This window comes from Mustela nigripes, chromosome 8 (genome assembly GCF_022355385.1).
Source record: "Mustela nigripes isolate SB6536 chromosome 8, MUSNIG.SB6536, whole genome shotgun sequence".
Lineage (NCBI taxonomy): Eukaryota > Metazoa > Chordata > Mammalia > Carnivora > Mustelidae > Mustela > Mustela nigripes.
The window spans coordinates 38,633,421-38,646,574 of record NC_081564.1 but is presented as its reverse complement, the minus strand read 5'-3'; the positions used below and the strand labels follow the sequence as shown (position 1 = coordinate 38,646,574).

Genomic DNA, 13,154 nt, shown 5'->3' with positions numbered 1-13,154 from the left:
AGAAGCAGGCTCCCTGCCGAGCAAGTCCCGATGTGGGACTCGATCCCAGGACGCTGGGATCATGACCTGAGCCGAAGGCAGCTGCTTAACCAACTGAGCCACCTAGGCATCCCTATCTTTTATTTTGTTAAAGTGGTGTATCACGTTAATGGATTTGTGGATATTGGAACAATCTTCCTTGATTATGGTGTATGATCCTTTCAATGTATTGTTTAATTTGGTTCAGCCTCCACGTTTGTGGTTTTTTTTCTATTTTTTTCCTTATAATTAATTTTGGCTTTCATATTACTGAGATTATAAAAGATGCTTGATATTATTTCTATCATAAATTTATGAGATGCGTTTTATGGTCTGACGTGTGATCTAGCCTGGAGAATGTTCCATGTGCACTTGAAAAGGATGAATAGTCTGCTGTTTTAAATGGAATGTTCTGTATTTGTACATTTAATGTGTCATTCCAGGCCAATGTTTCCCTATCGATTTTCTGTCTAGATGATCTCTCCACTGATATAAGAGGTGTGTTAAAATTCCCTCCTATTATTGTATTACTGCCAGTTTCTGTATGTCTTTTAACATTTGCTTTATATATTTAGGTGCTCTTATGTTGGATGCATACATATTTATAATTGTTTATATTGTGTTGGAGTGATCACTTTATCAGTATGTAATGCTCTTTTTCTCTTATTGCAATCTTTGTTTCATTTATCTTTTTCAAAAAGTTTTTATTTAAATTTCAGGTAGTCAACACATAGTGTAATATTAGCTTCAGGTGCAAAACACAGTGAGTCACCACTTCCACAAATCATCTTGTGCTCACAGCAAGTACACTCATTAATTCCCATCACCTATCCAACCCATGGCTCTACTCACCTCTCCTCTGGTAACCATTAGTATGTTCTCTATAGTTAAGAGTCTGTTTCTTGGTTTGCCTCTCTCTCTCTCTTTCTCTCCCCACTTTGGTGGTTTCTTTCTTAAATTCCACCTATGCATGAAATTGTATGGTATTTGTCTTTCTTGGACAGTCTTTGTTTTAAAGTCTATTTTGTTTCATATAGTATTACTTTTGTTTGTTTCCATTAGCATGGAATATCTTCTTCCATCCCTTCATTTTCAGTCTGTATGTGTCTTTAGGTCTGATGCAAGTCTTTTATAGGCAGCATAGATGCAGGTCTTGTTTTTTCAATCCATTCAGCTACCCTATATCCTTTGCTTAGAGAATTTATCCCACTTACATTTATAGTAGTTATTTATAGGTATGTATTCATTGCCAATTTGTTAATTGCTTCTGGTTGTTTTTGTAGTTCTTTCTATTCCTTTCTTCACTGGCTCTCTTCTCTGGTGATTTGAGGACTTTCTTTCGTGGTATGTTTGGATTACTTTATTTTTATATGTTGTGTATCTATTATAGGTTTGTGGTTACTATGAGGTCCATATATAACACCCTGTGGATATAGCAGTCTATTTTAAGTTGTTGATTACTCAAGTTTGAACAGATTAAAAAAATAACAATCTCAGGGGTTTGAAGTGGTGTGGGTTTGGGAGGTTGGGGTACCAGGTGGTGGGTATTATAGAGGGCACAGATTGCATGGAGCACTGGGTATGGTGGAAAAATAATGAATACTGTTTTTCTGAAAAATAAATTTAATAAAAAAAATAACTACATTATTACTCTTCCACCCCTATAGTGTATATATTTGACATCATGTTTTACATATATTAATTCTGTGCATCCCTTACTTATTGTAGATATAGTTGATTTTATTTTGTCTTTTAACTTTTATACTAGCTTCATAAGTGGTTGATCCACTACCTTTGCCATATTTTGCATTTTTTTTTTTTAAGATAGGAGGGGTGGGGAAATAGAAGGAAAAGTAGAAGACAGAAAATCTTAAGCAGGTTCCTCACCTAGTACAGAGCCCAATGCAGGGCTTGATCTCACAACCCTGAGATCGTGACCTGAACCCAGAATTCAAGAGTTAGATATTTGGGCACCTGGGTAGTTTTGTCAGCTAAGTATCTCTTCAGCTTGGGTCATGGTCCCAGGGTCCTTGGGTCACATTCCTATGTTGGGCTCTCTAATCCATGGGGAGTCTGCTTCTCTCTCTCTCCAGCCCCCTACTCATGTGCTCCTTCTATCAAATAAATAAATAAAATCTTTGAAAAAAGATCCTTAACCAAGTGAGACACCCAAGTGCCCCCACATTCTGCTTTTACCAGTAAGAACGTCTCTTTTTTTTTCTTTTATGCTCAAAGAAGTCTCTCTAGCATTTCTTGTAAGTCTGATGTAGTGGGATGAACTCTTAACTTCTGTCTGGGAAGCTCTGTTTTTCCTTCAAATTTGAATGATAATCTTTCCTGATAGAGTGTTCTTGATTGTAGGTTTTTCCTTTTCAACACTTTGTAGGCTAGAAGGAAGTCACCTTAGATACTCAGTTTCTACTGAAAAAGCAACTGAAATAGCCTTATGGGGGTCCCCTTGTATTAACTAATTGTGTTAACTAATTGCTCTTCTTTTGCTGACTTATGATTCTCCTTTCATGTTTAATTTTTGACATTTTAATTATCATGTGTCTTGGTATGGATCTGGGTTCATCTTGTTTGGGAATGTTTATGCTTCCTAGACCCAGGTGTCTGTTTCCTTCCCTAGGTTAGAAAAATTTCCAGCTATTACTTTTTCAAACAACTTTACTGTCCCTTTCTCTTCTTCTGAAACTCCTAAGATGCAAATGTTGGTTTGACTTTGTCCCAAGTGTTCCCTTGAACTACCCTCAACTTTTAAATTTCTTTTTTTCTTTTTGTTGTTCAGCTTGGGTGATTTCCATTACTCAGTCTTCCAGATTGCTAATGTGTGTGTTCTGGATCATGAAATCTGCTGTTGATTCCTTCTAGTGTATTTTTCATTTCAGTCATTGTTTTCCTCAGGTCTGGTTTCTAATTTTTAAAAAGATTTTATTGACTTACTTATTTGAGAGAGAGTGAATATGTAAGTGGAGGAGAGGAGCAGAGGAGGAGGGAGAGGGAAAGAATCTCAAGCAGATTCCATTCTGAGCCCAATGTGGGGCTTAATCTCACAATCCTGACAGCAACTTGAGCTGAAACCAGGAGTTCGATGCTTAACCAACTGATCCACACCGGTGCCCCAGGTCTAATTTTTTTTTTTTTAACATTCTCTCTTTTGAAGTTCTTTTTGGGTTCACCCTTTCTTCTGAGTTGGGTATCTTTTTGACTACTACTATGAACTCTATTGGGTACATTGCTTTTCTCCATTTCATTTAGTTTTTTAAAAAGGTTTTGTCTTGTTTTATCATTTGGAACATATTCCCCTGCCTCCTCATTTTGCCTGACATTATATGGTTGTTTCTCTGTGTTAGGTAGATCAGCTATATTTCCCAGTTTTGAAGGACTGGCCTTATATAGAAGGTGTCCTGTAGGGTCCAGTCATGTAATTCCCTTTGGTCACCAGAACCAGGGGTTCCAGTGGTGTCCTCTTTGGGCTGCATATGCCCAAGGCATGTTGGTGGGTGAGGTTGGCCCCAATCTGGCTGGCTGTGATGCCTTACTGTAAAAAAAGCTGCAGGATCCTGGTGGGCAGAGTGAATGGTACTAGTAAGGTAAATGGAGAGTGTCAGAAATGGTGTCTGCTAGTGCTGGGCCAGGTAGATAGAAGGAGATTAAGAAAAATGGTATCAGTCTGTGCTTCTGCTCCTGGGAAAAGATCTACCCTCCAGAACACACTCTAAAAATTAGTCTATCTCCTTCATATAAGGCCCTGGCACTTTATAAACCGAGGGTTCTGTGCTGAGTCTAGGATTGGGTTTGTGCATGGGTCCTTTAAGAGCAGAATCTCTGTTTTCCGTAGCCCTCTGGCTCTCCCATAGTTAAGCCCCACTAATTTTCAAAAATTATAGGCTGATCTTCTTGATGCAGGTTCCCAGGATAGGAATGCCTGATGTGAGCCTTCAACCCTTGTCTCCTCAGGGTGGACCTCTGTACTTGTGATATCTGGTTCCACTTGTGAGTTCCTATGCTGGAGGAGTGGATTCTAAACAGCATGCCTCTCTGCCCCTCCTACCTATCTCGGTGTGGCTTCATCTTTATACATTCAGTTGTGGAAGAACTGTTTTGTTAGTTTATATGTCATTTCCAGAGAGAAACATATGTAGTTGTAGTTTTGATGTTTCCATGGGAGGAGATGAGCTCAGGATTTTCCAGCTTCACAATTGTGATCTCAACCTACCTTCATTTTCATTTACCCAGAAATGGAATCACAGATTGGATAATAGTTCTATTTTTAATTTTTTGAGGACCCTCCATACTGTTTTCCAATGGAGGCTGCATCAATTTGCATTCCCACCAGTGGTGCACAAGCATTCTCTTTTCTCTACATCACTGCCAGCATTTTTGTATTTTTTGATGATTGTCATTCTAACCAGTGTGAGATGATTTCAATGTGGTTTTGATTTGCTGAATGCTTTGATGTGGTTCTCGATGGTTGGTGATGTTGAATACCTTTTAGTGTACTTGCTGACCATCTACATATCTTCAGAAAAATGTCTATTTAAATCCTCTCCTCATATTTTAATGGATTGTTTGGGATATTTGTTGTTGAGTTGTAGGAATTCTTTATATATTTTGGATATCAACCATTTATCAGATATATGATTTACAAATACTTTCTCCCATTCTGTAGGCTGCTTTTCCATTTTGTTCATTTCCTTTGCTGTGCAGAAGCTCTTTAGTTTGATGTAATCCCACTTGATTATTTTTGCTTTTAGTAACAAATCCAAAAAATCATGGCCAAGCTCATTATCAAGCTGCTTACCATCTATATTCTTTAGTCTATTTTGAGTTAATTTTTCTGTATGGTGTAAGAGAGTGGTCCAGTTTTATTGTATATATATGTCCAGTTTTCCTAACACCATTTAGTGAAGAAAATGTCTTTTCTCATTTATATATTCTTGGTTCCTTTGTCATAAATTATTTGACCATATAAACATGGGTTTATTTCTGGGCTCTGTTGTTCCATTAATCTATGTGTCTAATACACCAATACCATACTATTTGGATTACTACAGTTTTGTAATATAGTTTGAAATCTGGAAGCATAATGCCTCTAGTTTTTTCTTTCTTTCTTCAGGTTGCTTTACCTATTTGGGGCATTTTTGTGATTTCATACCTATTTTAGGATTGTTCTATTTCTGTAAAAAAATGCCACTGTTATTGTGATAAAATTTAGAATTTTGATTGCATTGAATCTTTAGATTGCTTTGGGTTGCACAGACATTTTTAAAAATTTATTTTATTTTTTTATAAACATATAATGTATTATTAGCCCCAGGGGTACAGGTGTGTGAATTGCCAGGTTTCCACACTTCACAGCACTGACCATAGCACATAACTTCCCCAATGTTTTCCAGACATTTTAATGACTTTAATTCATCATAAGCACAGAATATATTTACATTTACTGATATCCTGTTCAATTTCTTTAATCAGTTTCTTAGTTTTTGGTGTACAGATCTCTTACTTCCTTGGTTAAATTCCTTGGTATTTTCTAGGAATTTTTGATATGACTGTGAATGGGATTGTTTAATTCACCTTTTCTGATAATTAGTTTATTAGTGTACAAAATGCAGCCAATTTTTGTATATTGGTTTTGTGTTCTGCAGTTTTATTTAGTTTGTTTTGGTTCTAACAGTTATTTTTTTTGGTGGACTTTAGGGTTTCTTATATATATGATGTCATCTGCAAATAGTGAGAATTTTACTTGTTTCTTTCCAATTTAAGAAGGAACCTTGCCTTTTATTTTTCTTGCCTAATTGCACTGACTAGAATTTCCAATATTATGTTGAATAAAAATGGCAAGAGTGGGCATACTTGTTTTGTTCTGATCTTAGAGTCAAAACTTTCACCTGTTGACCACAGTATGAATTAGCTATGGGCTTACTTATGTAACTTACAAAAGTTACTTATGTAACTTACTTATGTAACTTACAAAAGTTTTTTAAGTTTTGAAAGTTTTGTTTAGAGTTCATCATCAGTAGATGTTGAATTTTGCAAGGGTTTTTTCTGCATCTATTGAGATGACCATAAGATTTTTAACCTTTTTAACCTTTCTTTTTTAATGTGTTATATCACCCTGATTTGCAAATGTTGAGCCAACCCTGCAACCCGGAATACATACCACTTGATGAGGGTATATGATCCTTTTATAGGTTTCTTCCACTCTCTAAAAGAGCGTTCCTATAAAACCTTTCATAAGCTGAAATGGAGTAAAATGGAGAATTTCATGCTTTCCAAAATATTGTGTTAAGCCACTTTGACTTTATGAAAGACCTATATTACTATGTTAATGGCTTTTAAAATAAAATAGGTGCTAATGTAGGTCTTCTGTAAAAGTGAGGTGGTGTAACATGAACTTCTGGAAAGCAGGGGCTACCTGTAATGTATCACTGAATTTGGCTTACTAATATTTTGTTGAAGATTTTTGCATCTATGTCCATCTGGGATATTGGCCTATAATTTTCTTCTTTGATGGTGTTCTTGTCAGGTACTGGTATCAGAGTAAGGCTGGCCTCATAAAAACTCTCTGGAGGTGTTCTTGCTTCCTCTGTTTTGGGAACAGTTTGCCAGTAATTCCTTTCTTTTCTTTCTCTCTCTCTCTCTCTCTTTTTAAATGTTTGGTAGAATTCACTGTTAAAACTATGTGATCCTAGAATTTTGTTCCTTGGGAGATTTTTGATTATTGATTTAATATCCTCACTAAAAATCAGTCTGTTCAGATTTTCTATTTCTGTATGACTCAGTCTTGGTAAGTTGTATGTTTCTAAAAATTCAAGCATGTCTTCTAGGTTGTCCTTTTCATTGATTTATAATTTTTCCTAGTAGTCTATTATGAGCCTTTGTGTGTCTTTGATATCAGTTAACATCTCCTTTTTCATTTTTGAAAATATTTGAGTCCTCTTTTTTTTTTTAAATTGGTGAGTCTACCTGAAGGTTTGTCTATTTTGTTTGCTTTTCAAAGAACCAGCTCTTAGCTTCATTGATGTTTTCTATTGTCTTTTTAGTCTCTATTTCATTTATTTCTGCACTGATTTTTGTTCTTTCCTTTGACCAACTTTGAACTTTGTTCTTCTTTTTCTGGTTCCTTGAGGCATAAACCTAGGGTCTTTGTTTTTGATATAGGCATTCACTGAAATGAACTTCTTTCTTAGAACTGTTTTCTGCATCCCATAAGTTTTGGTATGTTGTATTTCCATTTGTCTCAAGGTAATTTAAAAATTTTTCTTTTTTGACCAATTCATTGTTCACTAGCATGCTGTTTAATCTCCATGTACTTTTTAAACTTTCCAGTTTTCTTCTAACTAGCTGCTTCCCATTGTGGTCAGAATAGATGCTTGACATGATTTCAGTATTCTTACATTTATTAAGACTTCTTTTGTACCTGCAAATATTCTGGAGAAAGTGCCATGTGTGCTTGAGTGGTATGCATGTCCTGTTGTTTTGGGATGGGATATTCTATATGTCTCATAAGCCCATCTGGTCCAATATATCACTTAAGATCAAAGTTTTCTCATTGTTTTTCTGTCTGAATGATTTAGCTCTTGATGAAAGTGAGGGATTAAAGTCCCCTACTATTATTATACTGCTTTTTATTTCTCCCTTTGTGTCTGTTAGTATTTACTCTTTACATATAGATGCTCCTATGTTGGTTGCACAATTATTAATAAACAGTATATCCTCTTGCTGGATTGACCTTCTTTTATCATATTACAAATCTTTGTCATAATGCCTATTTTATCTGATGTAAGGGTAGCTACCTAGCTTTCGTTTGGTATTCAGTTTGCATGGACTATCTTTTTCCCTCCTTTGCTTTCAGTTTGTGTGTATCTTTATATCTGAAGTGAGTCTCTTATAGACAGTTGGGTGTTGTCTTTATCTATTTGGTCACTCAATGTGTTTTTGATTAAATAATTTAGTCCATTTACATTTAAAGTAATTATTGATAAATATGTCCTTATTGCTGTTTTGTGAATTATTTTCTGGCTGTCTTAAGTTTCTTTGCTCCCTCTTTTGCTCTCTTCCTTTACGATTTGATGGTTTCTTTCTAAGTGGCATGGTAAGATTTCTTCCTAAGATGGATCTTTATAAATGACGTGCTTAGATTTCTTTCTCTTTAACTTTTGCATATTTACTATGGGATTTTGTTTTGTGGTTCCCAAAAGTTACATAAGTAACTTACTGATAACATTCTGTTTTAAATTGATAGCAACTTAAGTCTAAATGTATTTAAAGCTCAATATTTTTACTACAGAATTTTATATTTTTGATATCACAATTTACATCTTTCTGTCTTATGTGTCCCTTAACAAATTATTTTTTATTATAGTTACATTTACTAATTTTAATCCTCATAACAGTTTATAAGTGATTAATCTAACAACCTTACATCATAAGATTAATTTGAATTTTCCTGTATATTCTACCTTTAGCCATGAAACTTACATTTTTATGCTTTCATGTTACTAATTAGCATTAACATTTCTTATAAAGCCAGTCTAGTGGGTGATCAACTCCTTTAGCTTTTGCTTGTCTGGAAAACAAGCTCTTTCAAGCGAGGTCTGTCTTTCAGACCTTCAATTGTAAAGGACATCATTGCTGGGTTCTCTTGTTTGGTACTTTTTTTTTTTTCCTTCCAGCCCTTTGAATATATTATGCCCTCTCTTCTGACCTGCAGCATTTCTATCTTATTAGGGAGGGGGATGTCCCTTGTGTGTAACAAGTTGCTTTTCTCTTGCCTCTAATTTTGCCATTTTAAGTATAATCTGTCTTGTGGGTCTCTTTGAGTAATCTTACTGGGGATTCTTTGGGCTTCCTGGACCTGGATGTCTCCTTCCCTGGGTTAAGGAAGTTTTCAGCCATTATTTCAATGAAGTTTTATATCCTCTTTTCTCCTTTTGGAACCACTATAAAATGAATGCTGGCTTAGGTGCTATTTTCCCATATATCTCTTAAGTTGTCTTCACTCTTTTTCATCCTTTGTAAAAACTTTTTCTTCTCTTGGTGGATGAGTTTTACTGACCCATCTTTAAGGTCATTGATCCCCACTATTGTACTTTTTGGTTAAGTTTTTGTATTTCTTCAGCTCTGTTAGTTCTTTTTGGTGCTCTTAGATATTTTTTATGTCTTTGTTGAAGTTCTCACCATATTCATTCATCTCCTGAGTTTAGTGAGCATCTTTATAACCACTATTTTGAAATCTTTATCAGGAAATCACTTATCTCCATTTCATTTAGGACTTTTTCTGATGTTTTATATTTTCCTTGATTCTCTATTTAGTTTCTATGCATTAGATACAATAGCCATTCCTCCCAGTTCTGAGAACTGGCTTTGTGTAGGAGTTGACCATTCAGCTGCTAGCTTTCCATTGTCTTTCAGACCTTTTTGATTATAAAAGCAATCTACTTTGTTTTCAGTGGCTCCCAGTAGTTGAGATTGTGTTAAGTCCTGTCAGAGTTTCAAATAGGAAGCTCTCAGTCAGCAACTAGTTTCAGGCTGACTGGAAGTCAGCATCTTTTAATGTAGGCACACATACTTGATTCAGGAGAAAACTGGGAGATAGACATTAGTCTGTTCCCTCTGCACTGAGCCCTGGCTGATAACCAGTTAGGAACTCTTTCTTTGCTACTATCCATTGAACCCTTGAACACAAGCCTGGCTGGCCACCAGCCACAGGCTCCTTTTATGGAGATATCAACCGTGTGGGCCAGGGCAGTGGCATAGAGTTAAGATGGTGCCCACCTTCTGAGGCTTCTGGAGAGGATTGTAGTCAGCCCCTAGATCTGTTTAAGTCTGCTGTCTCTGCTGTGCGTTTGGTGGGGTAGCCAGTTAAGAAGTGTTTCTCCATTTGTAACAGCACTGAAGGACCTTCATGTGCAAGACCCACTTTTCACCAAAGCCAGGTGATTTAGAAGTATCCCTTGGATTGGAGTGGAAAAAATTGGGAGTGCCAGATGAGTGTACAGCTCCTTTCCAAGAGATACCAGGCAGCTGGCATGAGGCAGTGGGGACTCCTGTCCTCTTTCAGTAGGTTTCTAGATGTCTGTTAAATTAGATACCTGTTTCTCCAGCTGAAGCTTTAAGATAAGCAAGAAGGTTTCTTTCACAGAAGACTGGGCTGTCTGTGCACTGAGTCTTGGAATGTTGAGTCTGAAAAAATCTCTTTGGAATTCTCAGTTTGTGATTACCTTGTGAATCTTGTGGATGCAAGTCCTTGTGGCTTTCAAAGATGGATGCTTTGTCTCTCAAGTGCAGGTCTTAAAAGTTAGGGTGCCAGATGTTCAGTTCAAACCATTTGCTCCGCAAGGAGAAAATCAGGGTGAGTTCCTTCCTGATTGCATGTCACTGAGCTAGGGTTGAGTTTACAGTGAGATTTTGTCTGAGTCTTTCCTACCTGCTCCCCCCGCCCATATGTCCATGGTGTAGAAGTTGCTCAGCTAGTATTTTCTTGCTTAAGAAAAATGTTCCATATGTAGCTGTATGTCCAGGATCCTCCTATATGCTCACCTTGAACTAGAACCACCCTGCTCTTCCCTCTTCTATGAAATATAGTTAGTGGCAATGTTTAATTCAATTAGAAAAACATGCAATTACTGTATGGAAATAGGGCTTTATTGAGGAATAAATGGAATGACGTGTTAAACATTCAGCATGGCACCTGGCTTATGCATGTACTCAATATAAAAATAATCACAATAGCACATTATTATTATTTTCATCATAGTAATATATTTTGTGATTATGTGTTGGTTTGTTATTCTGTCATTACAGACTTATTTCAAGGACTTATGGAATACACATATATAAATTATACCAATCTGAGTCAATGTTCACTTAGGTTGAATTCTTTGAAATTATTTTCTATCTTTAATTTTAGATTGTTTTAAGTTTGCTTAACCATTACTTCTGCTATGGTTCCTTTTTTTTTTTTTTAACTGTTGCTCATTCTGTTAATGGTAAGAATCCAAATTTTGAAAATTTGACTATTCACTTGCTTAACTGTCACCCAAACCATTTTTAAAAGTGAAGTTATTAATAAATCCTACACAGTTTCCTCTATCTGGGCCACTCATTAGGATTTTTCAGGAGAACTTGATGATCGAATAAGTACAAATGTCCAGCTTTTGGGTGAAATGAAGATAGTAACTTGTCATCTCTTTACAAAATCACACACCTAATTATATTTTTTCAAGTATAGTTAAATAAATAAAAATAGCTATCTTTACAAAGTGTTTGGTTGTTCTCTTAGTTACTATCTGTAAATCCAAGCAGCAAAAGTCTTACCAAAGATTCTGTGCAGAAACCTGTAGAGTCTTTCATCATGCTACATTTTTTTTTTAAATAAAGTTTTTCAAAGACAGGGACAGCTGTCAGATATAAATAGATTCTTGAAGATATATCACATCTGCCCAAAAATGAAAGTCATTTTTCATACCCAGCATCTTCTAACTTTCTGAATTGTTCTGTAAAAGTGTTTCATTCTTACATTGTGAAAGGCAGACAAACCAAAACTAGTGATGGGGAAAAATAATGATTACAGTTTCTATATCATTACCATATGTTTTTCATTCAGATAGCATGAGTGTTCAACATGCTGCTTTTTATGATTCTATTTAACTTTTCTGACTTTTGAGCCAATGCTACAAAATGGGAAGCTGGGTTATTTAAAAGAACAAATGGTGATGAAGCCTTCTGTCAGAAATGGGAATGGAGTGCTAGCCACCAAAATTTTTTTAACATTTTATTTTATTCTATTTTGAATTTTTTAAGACTTCATTTATTTGAGAGAGAGAGAAAGGTCACAAGTAGGCAGAGAGGCGAGCAGAGAGCCCTATGTAGGCCTGATGTGGGCCTCGATCCCAGGACCCTGAGATCATGGCCTGAGCCAAGGACAGAGGCTTAACCCCCTGAGCACCCAGGTGCCCCACCTATTCTCTTTTAACTCCACTTATGCTCCACCCCCACTTTGACCCCTTCCATGAATGTGTGGATGCAGATGGCCAGGACCCTATTTTACTCTCTGGCATTAGTAATCTTTTTTGAACTGCATTAAGCAGAGCAAGGATTCATTGCCATCCATTATTCCTTCTGTGTTGCAGCTGATGCTAGGACAGCCACCATTCCAGCAGTAAACATTTGCCTAGTTATCACACAGTCACTCATTCAACAAATAAATGACAAAACAGTTAAAATGTGCCCATCATTATGCTTGATATTGAACATAAAGAGGAGTACTTTCCCTCAAGGAATTTAAGGCCTAATGAAAGATACAAATAATAACATGCCCAGGGCTGAATAGGGTTGTTCACTTTTTGTTCATCTCTTTTCTTCTCTTCACTCTTAAGAATGGAAAACTGTTGCATAACAGCATATGTAAGTTATACTATGAATGTGTGTAATGTTCTCATGATAGAAATGGGACTGGCCAATAGTTATTCCCATTTAAAGACAGTGTCTATTGGTGGGAATGTAGACTGGTTAAGTCATAATGGAAAACAGTATGGCAGTTACTCAAAAAAAAAAGAACTACTTTAAGATACAGCAATTCTATTTCTAGGTATATATTTGAAGGAAATGAAATTATGATCTTAAAAAGATATCTGCACCTCCAAGTGCACTGCAGCAATATTTATAATACCTAAGACCTAGAAAAACCAAAGTGCCCATCAACAAATTCATGGATAAAGAGAATGTGACATAAATACATATACAAAATGGCATATTTTCAGCCATTAAAAAAAACCCCAAAAGTCCTGTCATTTGCAACAATATTGATGGATCTTGAGAGTCATCCTAAGGGAAATAAATCAGAGAAAGACAACTACTTACTTACAGGGGAAATTTAGAAAAGATGAACTGTATGTGACAGAGTACAGTTGTGCTCCAGAGGGTGAGAGGAGTGGGGAAATGTTGGTCAGAGGGTGAAAACTTCTGGTTATAACATGAGTAAGTTCAAGGGTGTACAGGCATACCTTGTTTTCTTATGCTCCGCTTTATTGCCCCTTACAGATAACTGTGTGTTTTATGAAAAGGTTTGTGGCAACCCTCTGTTGAGCAAGTCTTTCAGATTTTCCCAACAGCATGTGCTCACTACA

General features: G+C 36.1%; 1 protein-coding gene and 1 long non-coding RNA gene across 8 annotated transcripts in view; one reads left to right on the top strand and one right to left on the bottom strand.

Annotated features, from left to right (window-relative positions):
- Positions 1–13,154, bottom strand: part of DLGAP1 (DLG associated protein 1) — an 869,387-nt gene that overhangs the window by 434,491 nt on the left and 421,742 nt on the right. The gene's annotated exons all lie outside the window — the stretch shown is intronic.
- Positions 1–13,154, top strand: part of LOC132023498 (uncharacterized) — a 331,116-nt gene that overhangs the window by 311,956 nt on the left and 6,006 nt on the right. The window lies entirely within an intron of this gene.